The sequence below is a fragment of the Lepidochelys kempii genome, chromosome 14, assembly GCF_965140265.1.
Source record: "Lepidochelys kempii isolate rLepKem1 chromosome 14, rLepKem1.hap2, whole genome shotgun sequence".
Classification (NCBI taxonomy): Eukaryota; Metazoa; Chordata; order Testudines; family Cheloniidae; genus Lepidochelys; species Lepidochelys kempii.
This window is the reverse complement of record NC_133269.1, coordinates 15,335,536-15,348,827: the sequence shown is the minus strand read 5'-3', so window position 1 is coordinate 15,348,827 and position 13,292 is coordinate 15,335,536. Positions and strand designations below refer to the sequence as shown.

The following is a 13,292-nucleotide window of genomic DNA, read 5'->3' as shown; positions in this document are numbered from 1 at the left end:
TTATTCAGTACAGATGCATAAAAGTTGAAATACTGCACTTTTTGCCACAATAGAAATGGCAAAGGAATATTCCAAAACAAGGATCCAGTTGGACTCCTCATGTTTTATAAGGGTTATAAACTTAGAAATTCGCCTGAGCACAACCTACAAGACTCACTACACTGCACGCAGTCAATCCTCTTATCAACTCCACTCCAAGTCACCTTTGTTAAATCATGATTCAAGCTCTGGACATCTCCAGAGTTCATGGCTGAAACTGACTGATAATTACAGCTTGAGTTTCAGTCAAGTTAGACTTCCAAAAAGGTCAGTCTGTATAACATCCTCTTATGCATAGGTACCAGGTTTGTATAATTTTTGGTCATGCCCAGAACAGGTCCAAGCAGAGCCATCCTGTCCCTCGGACAGACCGGGGAAACCAACCCAGGCCCTGTGCTTCAGGGGCACGTGGGATCCAGGGCGGCCTGGGGGGCTAGCGGGGAGCCTGGTGCCAGCAGCAGTGAGTGACCTGGCCCCAGCCCAGCCAGCTTCCAGTGTCGTTTTGGGGAGGGGACGGAAACCAGAAAGAGGCGGGGAGGGGACTTGGGGTAGAATGGGGGAGGGGAAGGGGCAGAGCAGGGCCGGGAAGAGGCAGGGCGGGAGTGGAGCAGGCCCAGGTTGCTTGCTGCTGCTGGCTCCAGGCCCCCTGCTAACACCCCAGGCCGCCCTGGAGCCTGCATCCCCCTGAAGTGTGGAGCCCAGGGTGGATGCCCAATTTCCTGGTGCAAGTGCTGGAGAAGCCAACTGGGGGGGAGCTTTTCTTGACCTGCTGCTCACAAACCGGGAAGAATTAGTAGGGGAAGCAAAAGTGGATGGGAATCTAGGAGGCAGTGACCATGAGTTGGTCGAGTTCAGGATCCTGACACAGGGAAGAAAGGAGAGCAGCAGAATACGGACCCTGGACTTCAGGAAAGCAGACTTGGACTCCATCAGGGAGCTGATGGGTAGGATCCCCTGGGGGAATAACATGAGGGGGAAAGCAGTCCAGGAGAGCTGGCTGTATTTCAAGGAATCCCTATTGAGGTTACAGGGACAAACCATCCCGATGTGTCGAAAGAATAGTAAATATGGCAGGCGACCAGCTTGGCTTAACGGTGAAATCCTTGCGGATCTTAAACATAAAAAAAGAAGCTTACAAGAAGTGGAAGATTGGACAGATGACCAGGGAAGAGTATAAAAATATTGCTCGGGCATGTAGGAATGAAATCAGGAGGGCCAAATCGCACCTGGAGCTGCAGCTAGCAAGATATATTAAGAGTAACAAGAAGGGTTTCTTCAGGTATGTTGGCAACAAGAAGAAAGCCAAGGAAAGCGTGGGCCCCTTACTGAATGAGGGAGGCAACCTAGTGACAGAGGATGTGGAAAAAGCTAATGTACTCAATGCTTTCTTTGCCTCTGTCTTCACGAACAAGGTCAGCTCCCAGACTGCTGCGCTGGGCAACACAGCATGGGGAGTAGGTGGCCAGCCCTCTGTGGAGAAAGAGGTGGTTAGGGACTATTTAGAAAAGCTGGACGTGCACAAGTACATGGGGCTGGATGCGTTGCATCCGAAAGTGCTAAAGGAATTGGCGGCTGTGATTGCAGAGCCATTGGTCATTATCTTTGAAAACTTGTGGCAAACGGGGGAAGTCCCGGATGACTGGAAAAAGGCTAATGTAGTGCCAATCTTTAAAAAAGGGAAGAAGGAGGATCCTGGGAACTACAGGCCAGTCAGCCTCACCTCAGTCCCCGGAAAAATCATGGAGCAGGTCCTCAAGGAATCTCTCCGGAAGCACTTATACGAGAGGAAAATGATCAGGAACAGTCAGCATGGATTCACCAAGGGAAGGTCATGCCTGACTAATCTAATCGCCTTCTATGATGAGATTACTGGTTCTGTGGATGAAGGGAAAGCAGTGGATGTATTGTTTCTTGACTTTAGCAAAGCTTTTGACACAGTCTCCCACAGTATTCTTGTCAGCAAGTTAAAGAAGTATGGGCTGGATGAATGCACTATAAGGTGGGTAGAAAGTTGGCTAGATTGTCGGGCTCAACGGGTAGTGATCAATGGCTCCATGTGTAGTTGGCAGCCGGTATCAAGTGGAGTGCCCCAAGGGTCAGTCCTGGGGCCGGTTTTGTTCAATATCTTCATAAATGATCTGGAGGATGGTGTGGATTGCACTCTCAGCAAATTTGCGGATGATACTAAACTAGGAGGAGTGGTAGATATGGTGGCAGGGAGGGATAGGATACAGAGGGACCTAGACAAATTGGAGGATTGGGCCAAAAGAAATCCGATGAGGATCAACAAGGATAAGTGCAGGGTCCTGCACTTAGGACGGAAGAATCCAATGCACCGCTACAGACTGTGGACCGAATGACTAGGCAGCAGTTCTGCGGAAAAGGACCTAGGGGTGACAGTGGACGAGAAGCTGGATATGAGTCAACAGTGTGCCCTTGTTGCCAAGGAGGCCAATGGCATTTTGGGATGTATAAGTAGGGGCATAGCCAGCAGATCGAGGGACGTGATCGTTCCCCTCTATTCGACATTGGTGAGGCCTCATCTGGAGTACTGTGTCCAGTTTTGGGCCCCACACTACAAGAAGGATGTGGAGAAATTGGAGAGAGTCCAGCAAAGGGCAACAAAAATTATTAGGGGTCTGGAACACATGACTTCTGAGGAGAGGCTGAGGGAACTGGGATTGTTTAGTCTGCAGAAGAGAAGAATGACGGGGGATTTGATAGCTGCTTTCAACTACCTGAGAGGTGGTTCCAAAGAGGATGGTTCTAGACTATTCTCTGAGGTAGCGGATGACAGGACAAGGAGTAATGGTCTCAAGTTGCAGTGGGGGAGGTTTAGGTTGGATATTAAGAAAAACTTTTTCACTAGGAGGGTGGTGAAACACTGGAATGCGTTACCTAGGGAGGTGGTAGAATCTCCTTCCTTAGAAGTTTTTAAGGTCAGGTTTGACAAAGCCCTGGCTGGGATGATTTAATTGGGGATTGGTCCTGCTTTGAGCAGGGGGTTGGACTAGATGACCTCCTGAGGTCCCTTCCAACCCGGATATTCTATGATTCTATGACAGGATGGCTCTGAAAATATAAACCCAAACATTGGTGGAGCCGGGCCCACATTCCTGAATTTTGGTGGAGCAAGGGCACGACAGGCTCTCATAGCTCGCCACCTATGCTCTTATGTATAGCTTGTATATCAATTCCTGTTAGCAGCCTTATGGCAAGTTCCCATAATGGACTCAACATACCAGCCAAGAAGGCAGCGTCCCACAGGGCAGTTGGGAAAACTGGTGAATCTGGATCCAATTCCCAAACATAGGAGGGGACACTGTGGGTTTTATTCATACTATTTAGAGGCCTATCAAGCCATATCAAACTAGCTCAGAGTACTGATTATAAAGACATGTTCACAACTCAAGCGGATAAGAGCACAAAAAGCAGCTTGTTTGGTTTTAGTGACTGCCATAAATACATTCTTACACCAAAACACACAGTTTGGAGTGGATATGTACTATCTACCTAGGAACATAAATAGTTTACTGAATATAAACACCTATGTAAAGTGTTTACAGAGTAAACAGTTCCTTAAAATTGCACTCAGCAACTATGGCACTACTGCAATTTGAAAACAGCTCAGATTCTAGTCTTCAGAAGTGCCAGTGTACAGTTGGCTCAAACCCTGGATATCTGAACATTATGTGGTCTTAAGATAGTAACTACAATTAGATCTGAAGAGAGCTGTAGGTTGTGGGCTTCCAGAGGGGATGTCATTTCTAAAACAGACCACAGGACAAGTCAGAGAACAAATGGAGTGCCCCTTTACCTAGGGCATGGCTACACTTGCAGGTGTAGAGCGCTGGGCGTTAAACCCACCTTTGGAGAGCACAGAGGGAAAGCACTGCAGTCTGTCCACACTGACAGCTACAAGCGCACTGGCGTGGCCACATTTGCAGTGGCATTGGGAGCGGTGCATTATGGGCAGTTATCCCACAGAGCACCTCTTCCCATTCTGTCGCTGTGGCTTATGGGAAGGGGGCGGGGGGCATTCTGGGTCCTGTCCCAATGCCCCGTGATGCATCGGTTTGCATCCCAGCGATCCTTGTGCTTCCATCCACATTTGGCATCATCTTTCAACGTTTTTTGTTGTCTTCCCTTTCGGTCTGCGGGAATGGAACCTGAACTGCTGAGGAGTGACATGCTGGCGAGTCTTGCCAGCATGTCACGTTTGCAGGCGAGTTATTCCTTATGATCCAAAGTGACAGTGAGGGCTCCAATGAGGATATTGACTCAAGTAACGCATATGACATGAGTTTGCCTGTGGCATTCACGGATGTGCTCACTGCCGTGAACGCCACTTTTGGGCTTGGGAAACAAGCACTGAGTGGTGGGATCACATCGTCATGCAAGTCTGGGATGAACAGGAGTGGCTGCAGAACTTTCGGATGAGAAAAGCCACTTTCATTGGACTGTGTGAGGAGTTCACCCCCACCCTGCAGCGCAAGGACACGAGATTGAGAGCTGCCCTGACGGTGGAGAAGCAGGTGGCTATTGCAATTTGGAAGCTAGCAACTCCACACAGCTACCAGTGGTGTACCAGCTATTGGTGGCTAACCAGTTTGGAGTGGGAAAGTCAACCGTTGGAATCGTGTTGATGCAAGTTTGCAGGGCCATTAATCGCATCCTGCTCAGAAGAATCATGACTCTGGGTAACGTGCATGACATTGTGGATGGCTTTGCACAAATGGGTTTCCTTAACTGCAGAGGGGCGATAGATGGCATACATATTCCAATTTCGGCACCAGCCCACCTAGCCTCTGAATACATTAATCAGAAGGGATATTTTTCTATGGTTCTCCAGGCGCTTGTGGATCACCGTGGGAGTTTCACTGACATTAACACAGGCTGGCCCGGAAAGGTCATGACGTACGCATCTTTCAGAACACTGGTCTATTCAGGAAGCTGCAAGCCGGGACTTTCCCCAGACCAGACAATCACCGTACAGGAAGTCGAAATACCCATTGTGATCCTTGGAGACCCGCCCACCCTTTAATGCCGTGGCTCATAAAACCCTACACAGGGAACCTTGACAGCAGCAAGGAGCGGTTCAATAACAGGGTGAGCCGGCGCAGAATGACTGTGGAGTGTGCTTTTGGCCGTTTAAAGGGCCGCTGGCACTCTGTGTGGGAAGCTGGACCTAGCCGATGACCACTTCCCCGTGGTTATATCCGGGTGCTGTACCCTCCATAACATTTGTGAAGGGAAGGGTGAACGATTCACTCAGGCATGGAACTCGGAGGTTCAACACCTGGAGGCTGAATCTGAATAGCCAGAGAGCAGGGCTATTAGAGGGGCCCAGCATGGGGCTGCAAGGATTAGGGATGCCTTGAGGGAGCAATTTGAGGCTGAAAGCCTCCAGAATGTCTGGAGCCCTGCACGGGAGTTAAGTGCAGTGGTTCCAATGCTAGCAGGAATCTGTTTGCACTGCGCTGACTTGCGGTGCCTGTTTCTTTCCTGGGCTAAGGTATCTTTTACTTTATGCAAAAATAAAGAATGTTTTCAAAGCCAAAAAATCCATTTATTGAAAAGAAACACAACTGCTTAGGAAACAGAAAGGGCAAGGGGGTGGGGTGGGGATTTGCGTATGTCCTGTTATCATACTCAGTGTTCCTGTCTGGAGTGCTGCGCAAGGAGTGCTGCACTTCAGGATGTCTATACTACACGGTGATAGGGGTTGAGTGCAGTGGGTAAGGGTCGTAGCTTTTGTGCCGGCGCTCCTCATTCTGCTGGTGGATCCTCCTTTCACTGTCCTGCCACTCCTGCACTTGTTGATTTTCATTACTTGAATGCTGCATTACTTCATGCAACATGTCTTCCTTGCTTCTACATGGCCTCTTTCTGATTTTTTGGAGTCCTTCGGCCGGTGATAACATGCACGGCTGAGATCTCAAGGTTGCATCTGTAAAGGCAAAATGCAACACTTAACAGAGGCTTAACAGAGGTTCACACCAGACAGAGCAATGATTCCTGCGTACTTAAGGGCAAGCACAGTCTACACAATAGCATAAATTTGCCCGTAGCATAAATTTGCCTGTCCCAAAGCAAGTGCACATAACCCACAGGAGCCCCAAAATGGTGAATAAGCACAGGGTCAAACGTGACCGATTGTTTCATGGCTGTACTGTCCTCTGGGTTTCTGTGCCTTGGGGAGAGCCAACAGCAGCAGGGGGCCCCTATACTGAACACTGTCCCCACATTTTCCACAGGAGTTCATCCTGGAAAATATCTTGCTGCTGAGGGTGACCTGGGAAGCAAGGGAGGGTCTTCTACTGCAATGCAACTTCCCCCCTGGCCCATATGCAGCTTTTCTGTGTGCAGCAATTGTCTCCCCACCCCTCACAGCACAGTGGCGCAGATAATTTAGCCTTACTGGGACAAGGACCACAGTGGCTCTCCCAAGAAACCTGCACAAGCGCATTGCCCAAGTTCTGGATGAGACCTTTGAAGAGATCACTGAGGCAGATTACCGCGATGAGAGCACATCAACTCCCTATTCTGCATCTAGGCATGTATGCAGCCCTAACCCTCCTCGCCCCAAGAGCCCACACCGAATAACTTCCTTCCCAAAATAAAAGCTGCTTACCGGGAACCTCATCTGGTGTTTGTCCTTCCCTCAGCACCGGCCACTGCAACTGGCTACCTTCCTCTTGGCTTGAGAACAGCTCCTTGCTGCATGCATCTAGGGATTCTGGGGTGTCTTCTTCCACCTCAGCACCCTCGCTCCCACTTTGCTCCTCCTCCTCCTGCCTTGTTGAACTGGGCTCTGAAGTGCCCATGGTGGTATTCTGAGTGGAGGTGGGGTTGTCCCCAAGTATCGCGTCCAGATCTTTGTAGAAATGGCTGGTCACAGGGGCAGCACCGGAGCGCTGTTTGCCTCGCGGGCTTTGCGGTAGACATTCCGCAGCTCCTTCACTTTAACCATGCACTAGAGTGTGTCCTGGTCATGGCCCCTTTCCATCATGTCCCTTGATATCTGCCCGAAGATATCGTAATTCCTACGGCTGGAGCACAGCTGGGACTGGACTGCTTCCTCCCCACAAACACTGATGAGATCCAGCACCTCACCATTGCTCCATGCTGGGGATCGCCTGGCGCATGGAGGCATTGTCACCTGGAAAGATTCACTGAGAGCACTCCAAGCCTTGCTGAGCAAACAGGAAAGGGATTTTCAAAATTCCCAGAGAATTTAAAGGGTGGGTCTGACGGTTGGTCACCTGAGGGCAGGGCAGTAGAGTTCAAAGTGATGACCAGAGTGGCTAGAACAGGTATTGTGGGACACTTCTGGAGGCCGATCAGAGTGCACTAACAGACCAGCGTGTCCACCCTGGCGCCGCTCCAGCAGGAGCGCACAAAACGTTATTCCACTCGCCGAGGTGGAGTGCCAGGAGTGCTCTAGCTGCGGAGTCACAGCACTCTACGTGCCTTGCCAGTGTGGACAGGTAGTGAGCTAGTGAACCCGGAGCTCCTTTAATGCACTCTAACTCGCAAGTGTAGCCAAGCCCTTAGTCCCACATTTAGAAGTTACGCCAGCATAGCTACATCAGTTAGGATTGGGGGGGGGAAGAGAGGGAGGGAGAATCTCACCCCTAACGGATATAGCTGCGCTGGTAAAAGATCTAGTGAACATGCAGTCTTACTGGCAAAAAGGTCCTTTCTGAGGGCAGGGAAAAGACTTAATTTATACCAGTAAAAGCATTCTTGCTGGTATAAACTGCATTTCCTTTAGCATTCTCGCTGGTATAGTATACACACAAACCTTTTCTAATAGATGGGGCCTAGTGTTAGAAGCATCATCTCAAACTGAAGAGCGCTTCCATGCTCTCATTTGTTTATTCTGTGTACAGTCAGTTTCCTCTGTGATGTGACCAAGAGTTCAAAAAAGGTACCACAAGCCATAGGAAAGGGGAAAAACATTTCAAGGTTTTTTTTTTTCTTCTTTTTTAAAAAATGTAGTGAAGATTAGGTGGCAAATGGTCTGGAATGCAAACATGTCCTTCTGAGAGGAATGTGGGCAACAGCACACGAGCACAAGGAGCAAGTCTGGCAATGAAGGCCTTAGCCTGTTACAGGACTAGCTTCACAGAGTGACCATGGAAAATAAATCTGGAATAAAGGACCACAGATACGAGTCCCTGCAACACTTTCTACCAACCCTCAATTACCTGATTTGGTTAATCCAATACCAGCAGGAAAGAAAGGAAACATTGCTCCACCCTAAAGTGGACTGATTCTGTATATAAAGTAGCTTACAGTACAGTGTGCTACATAGGTGCTCAGTATTATCTGAGGACAAACACTCCTTTCTGCTTAAGATAGTTTGAATCCTTATCACTTGAAATGTGGCATCTCAGAGCTGTGATATTTCCTAAGATTTCATTTAAACCCATACCTTGAAACAATATACAATACTCTCCCATTTTCCCCAATTACTAAGGTCTTGTCTACACGAACCAGGGTTCGACATGTGGCAATCGATGCACTGGCAGTCAATTTAGCGGGTCTAGTGAAGACCTGCTAAATCCACCGCAGATCGCTCTCCTGTCTGTACTCCACCTGAACGAGAAGTGCAAGGGGATTAGACGGGAGAGCGTCTCCAGGTGACATTGCGTAGTGCGGACCCGACGGTAGGTAGATCTAAGTACGTTGACTTCAGCTACGTTATTCATGTAGCTGCAGCTGCATAACTTAGATCGATATCCCCCCATAGTGTAGCCTCAGTTTACTGATTCCGTTCAGTAACAGGACTGTGTGTGTTTTATTTTTAAGTAAGGTTTGCTCACATGTGATTCAAGAGAGACAGTTATTTCATTTACTACCACCTACGGTGAAGGTGTCTTCAGTGGGAATCTTGAGTGCAGTAACATTCAACCACAAATCTAAGCTAATAATGTTTATGCTACAGCTGATATAGGTCACATTTGAACCCACATTTACAGAGGTAGAAGGCAAGCTGATTCATCTCAGTGGTATTTTACCATATTAAAACAGCACTAAGAACCACAAATGCTTTTTCCCTGGATTTCTGTAACTTTAGGATAAGCATAAGCTGGCACCAGGCACAGAAATGATTCCAACTGTTGGTAAAACTGACATCTACACCTTGTTTAGAATGAAAGTCTATCACATGGGTTCATTTCAACCTCGCAATAAGAGATACAGCTATGCCGTTCTGGATTCCATGACCTCTAAAATCAATTCACCTCTTCCATCTGTGCTACATACAACACAAGTAATTTTTGTGCTGTAAAAGAGGTTGTCAAGAAGACCATTTAGATGCTGTTCATCTAAACAGCAGTGACAAGCTTTGTTGTCTTTGTTCCCAAATTTTCCTGATCCAAGAAATAAAACTATGAGGATTCTATCAGCACATTCTGCCTGTTCAGTTTCTAAATATGGTCCACTTAATGGAGCTCAAGGCCCAAGGGCAAAGAAATGCATGGAAGATAGACACTTGCTTGCCACTGGTTATAAAAAGTGGAAATACAGTTCATGTGTCTTCCTCTCCCCCAGCTGCAAATACAAAAATCCTAATGCAAGGGTCAGAAGTGGTGTGCCGAGTCTTCACTTATTCACTCTGATTTAACGTTTCGCGTGCCAGTAATACATTTTAATGTTTTTAGAAGGTCTCTTTCTATAAGTCTAGACTATATAACTAAACTATTGTTGTATGTAAAGTAAATAAGGTTTTTAAAATGTTTAAGAAGTTTCATTTAAAATTAAATTAAAATGCAGAGCCCCCCGGACCAGTGGCCAGGACCCAGGCAGCATGAGTGCCACTGAAAATCAGCTCGTGTGCCGCCTTTGGCATGCGTGCCATAGGTTGCCTACCCCTGTCCCAATGCGTGTCAAGGATACAGGAATATCCTGCCCACAACAAGTGCAAAACAGTTAGCTGCAGTTGAATGGGTTTATTTTAACAGCACGGCAGGTGTGCCTGTTGCTTTACAAACACAAGATAAGGCATCTGCAATTTAAGTGTGACCATGTACAGACAAAGGAGGGGAAAATGGATAAAATAAATTTATTTGAATATGCATCATTGATGACTGGTGTGGGGTGTGCATTTCCAGGTTTGTTTGTTGTTTCTACTGTAGGCAAGAGGGCAGGAAGGACATTGTGGCAGGTTTGTTGCTGTGTTCAGCTTTGGCACTGACTTTGCATACAGATTTCTCTCTCCACTGATTAACCAAGATCTCTCTGCGGATTTCTTTCTCCTTGCAAATAGTGCAGTGAAGCCAGAACTAAAGTAGGAGCTGTTTGGCTGTCCCTGTTTTCCCTCATTCATGTCTGGCTGATGAAAGCAGCCTGTACTTTAATCTGTTCAGCAGGTGAACCTCTAGTGGGGGAAGGGAGGATGAGAGTACAATAGAGCCTTTTACTGGTGCATATAAAGTACTGGTGTGACAGCAATGTCATCCCCTTCTCAAAAAGGACCTTTTTGTTTCTTTTAGGTGAGCTAGGAGGTTTCATTTTCATTCTCCTAAAACTGCAAAAACTAGTTTCAAGTTCAGGGCAAGAGGAAGCCTGGTGTCAGCAGCATTTGTGAACAGAGGTGTTTCACTTTTGCCCATTTCTTTCTTGCAGCAAATATAGCTAACAGCTGACTCAACCCAAACTGAAGTTGAATGGATTGGGCTCATAGCTGTTCCTCCTCCTTTCCCTCCCCTGCACTCCTATTCAAACATTTTATGACAAAGCAAAATAAAGGAACTGCATCTTTGTTAAATACTCCCTTTGAAGACAACAATGAGGCCAGTGGGTGTTAAATCTGTTTGACATAGTTCCTTATTCAGCGAGTTAAAATCAACCATCCATCACACCAGTTAGCAAGAGGGTTAAAGAGAAGGAAAAATGCAGAGCACATCTCTGCCATAAATGACATGGAATGCTTCCAATTTCATAAGAAAAGGCGGGTGGAGTAATATCTTTTCTACTATAACCCAGTTTGGCAACTCAGCTGCAGGACAGGCTGGTTCACCTATGTGTTACCTATCATCTAATCAGAAAATGCCAGTCTAAACATGCTTTGTCTTGCAGGATTGGGACTGAGCCAAAGGTATCAGATATTATGCTAAAAGCAGGATGAACTTTTTAAAAAAAAAGTAGATTGTCAAGTACACAAACCTTTCACTCTATGCTACCTATTGAGCTAAAAACAGATTCTTGCAACAGGTATATACAAGTAAGGGTAGTTCTTGGTCATACAGAGAGAGGTATGCAAAGCCAAGTCATCCACACAGAATGTGGAAAGACAATTATTTAAAGAGCACATGTTGTTATAAGAGTTTAATAGAAGAGAGGCTGGAAAGCTAGCCTGGCTGCACAGTTCAGGCCGTCAAAATTTTCTGGATTGTCCCATTTCTGACAACAGGTAAACTCTGGAGTGCAGACAGAAGAGGGAGGAGATGACAGAACCAAGCTGGGAGACATAAGCCTTTAAAATGCTTAAAATCACAATTGAACAATTACATCAAGTTAGGCAGGAGGCATGTCCTTAAAATAGCCCCATTCGTTGCTGGTATAAGAAGATGCAACTCCACTGATTTCAATGGGATTACACCCTCATAGCCAATTCATTACTTGAGTATGTAGCTATAGTGATTTACTGCTAATTACCAACATCAGAACTACTGAATTTTACATCTAATATTGAACAAAGAGCAAGAAGCAGCCAGGTCCGGGTTTTGATGGCGTTAGATACAGGTCTAAAATGAGAAACAACCCTCAGGAGATACAGCTAAACTGGGATGGAGAAGGAGCCAAACCTAACGTTTAAAAAAAAAAAAAATCCTTCTCCATAGCTGTAATCATTCATACTGACCAACGCACAAAGCCAGAGTCCAATAATCCCACTAAATGAAATAGGGCTCTCAGAGCAGTCTAGCTGGAAGGATTCAAAGGCTACACAAGACAGATTTTAGGGGAAGAAAGCATCCCAGAATATACAGTTCTATTTTAATTGGAGGACCACAACACTGTAGGTGTGGAGATCCCATAAGCACAGAAAAGGAAGCATCATTTGAGGAAATGTCAAGATCATGCTTTCTGAGACCATGTCTATTTGCCTGGTTTCTGAAAAATCCCAGAAATTTGTCATCTCCCATCAAAAATTTAGGCTTTCCAATTGATATACTAATGTCAGCAAAATAGGAACAGACAGTGCCCCAGGTTATTAGGGCATTATATTTTTGTCACCAAGATTCTGTCTACTACCCATTCAATTTTCTCCCTTACACTAATCAGTCAGTACTTACTACTCTACTTTTGACGTACTGCACATACATCCCAGCATGGAAAGAAGTTAGACAAACTGAGGACTAGCTTGTGCCCATACTGATAGAATGACAAGCTCTGTTTCGGGGTGAAGGAGGAGGATACATCTCAGCCTCAAGAGAAGAAATTGTCCCCTTCTCTTTATTCACAGGAGTGCTCCTGTTTATTTTTGTAGTACAAATCTGTTAGAGCAGGCAGTACTGGGTTTACAATGGTGCCAATGGCACCATGGGGCTGGGCCCCTGCTCAGAAGGGGCCCCAGCCTGCTCCACTAGCACTGCGCCCCTAGACCCCATCAGCCTACTGGCTACCCCCCGCCCACCACTTGCTCCGCTTGGCCTGCCCCCCGGCTGGCAGAGGGCTCCTCTCCCTCCCCTGGACCCACCCACTGGCTCCTCTCTGCCCCCTGGCCAGACCCCAGTGCACCTCCAGCTCCGGACAGTCTCTGCTTCCCACCATCTGTGGGTCCCCGCCTGTCTCCCCGGAGCTGAGCTGCCTGGGACTGGTGCAGAAGCCTGGCCAATCGTGGGGGCAGGGGAGACCCGGGGTGGGGACGAGACCACTTGGCTGAGCCCCTCCAGGCAAGTGGTCCTGAGGGAGCCTGGCCGGGACAGACCCTGGCCTGACTGATCCCACCCCTCCCGAGGGGCTGGAGTAATTCCCTGCCCTGGGACCAGCCCTGGCTGTGCTGCCGGCTCTGCCTGGCAGAGTCAGGTCCCAGCAGGGCCGGTGAGTGCAGCCGGGATGCAAGGTGTGGGGGAGTGAGTCTGGGGTGGGGGGTGGGGTGGCACGGGGGGACTGTGGCCTTAGGGAGTTGGGGTGGTGTTCATGTTGGGCAGGGGAGTTGTGTGGCGCGGCATGGGCCAGTCCTCAAAAGAGAAGGGGCATGCTGGCAGCACAGGGCCGGGCGGACCACTGTGCGTCTGGCA

General features: G+C 47.7%; 1 protein-coding gene across 4 annotated transcripts in view; it reads right to left on the bottom strand.

The window, feature by feature from the left end:
- Positions 1-13,292, bottom strand: part of LLGL2 (LLGL scribble cell polarity complex component 2) — a 62,675-nt gene that overhangs the window by 30,781 nt on the left and 18,602 nt on the right. The gene's annotated exons all lie outside the window — the stretch shown is intronic.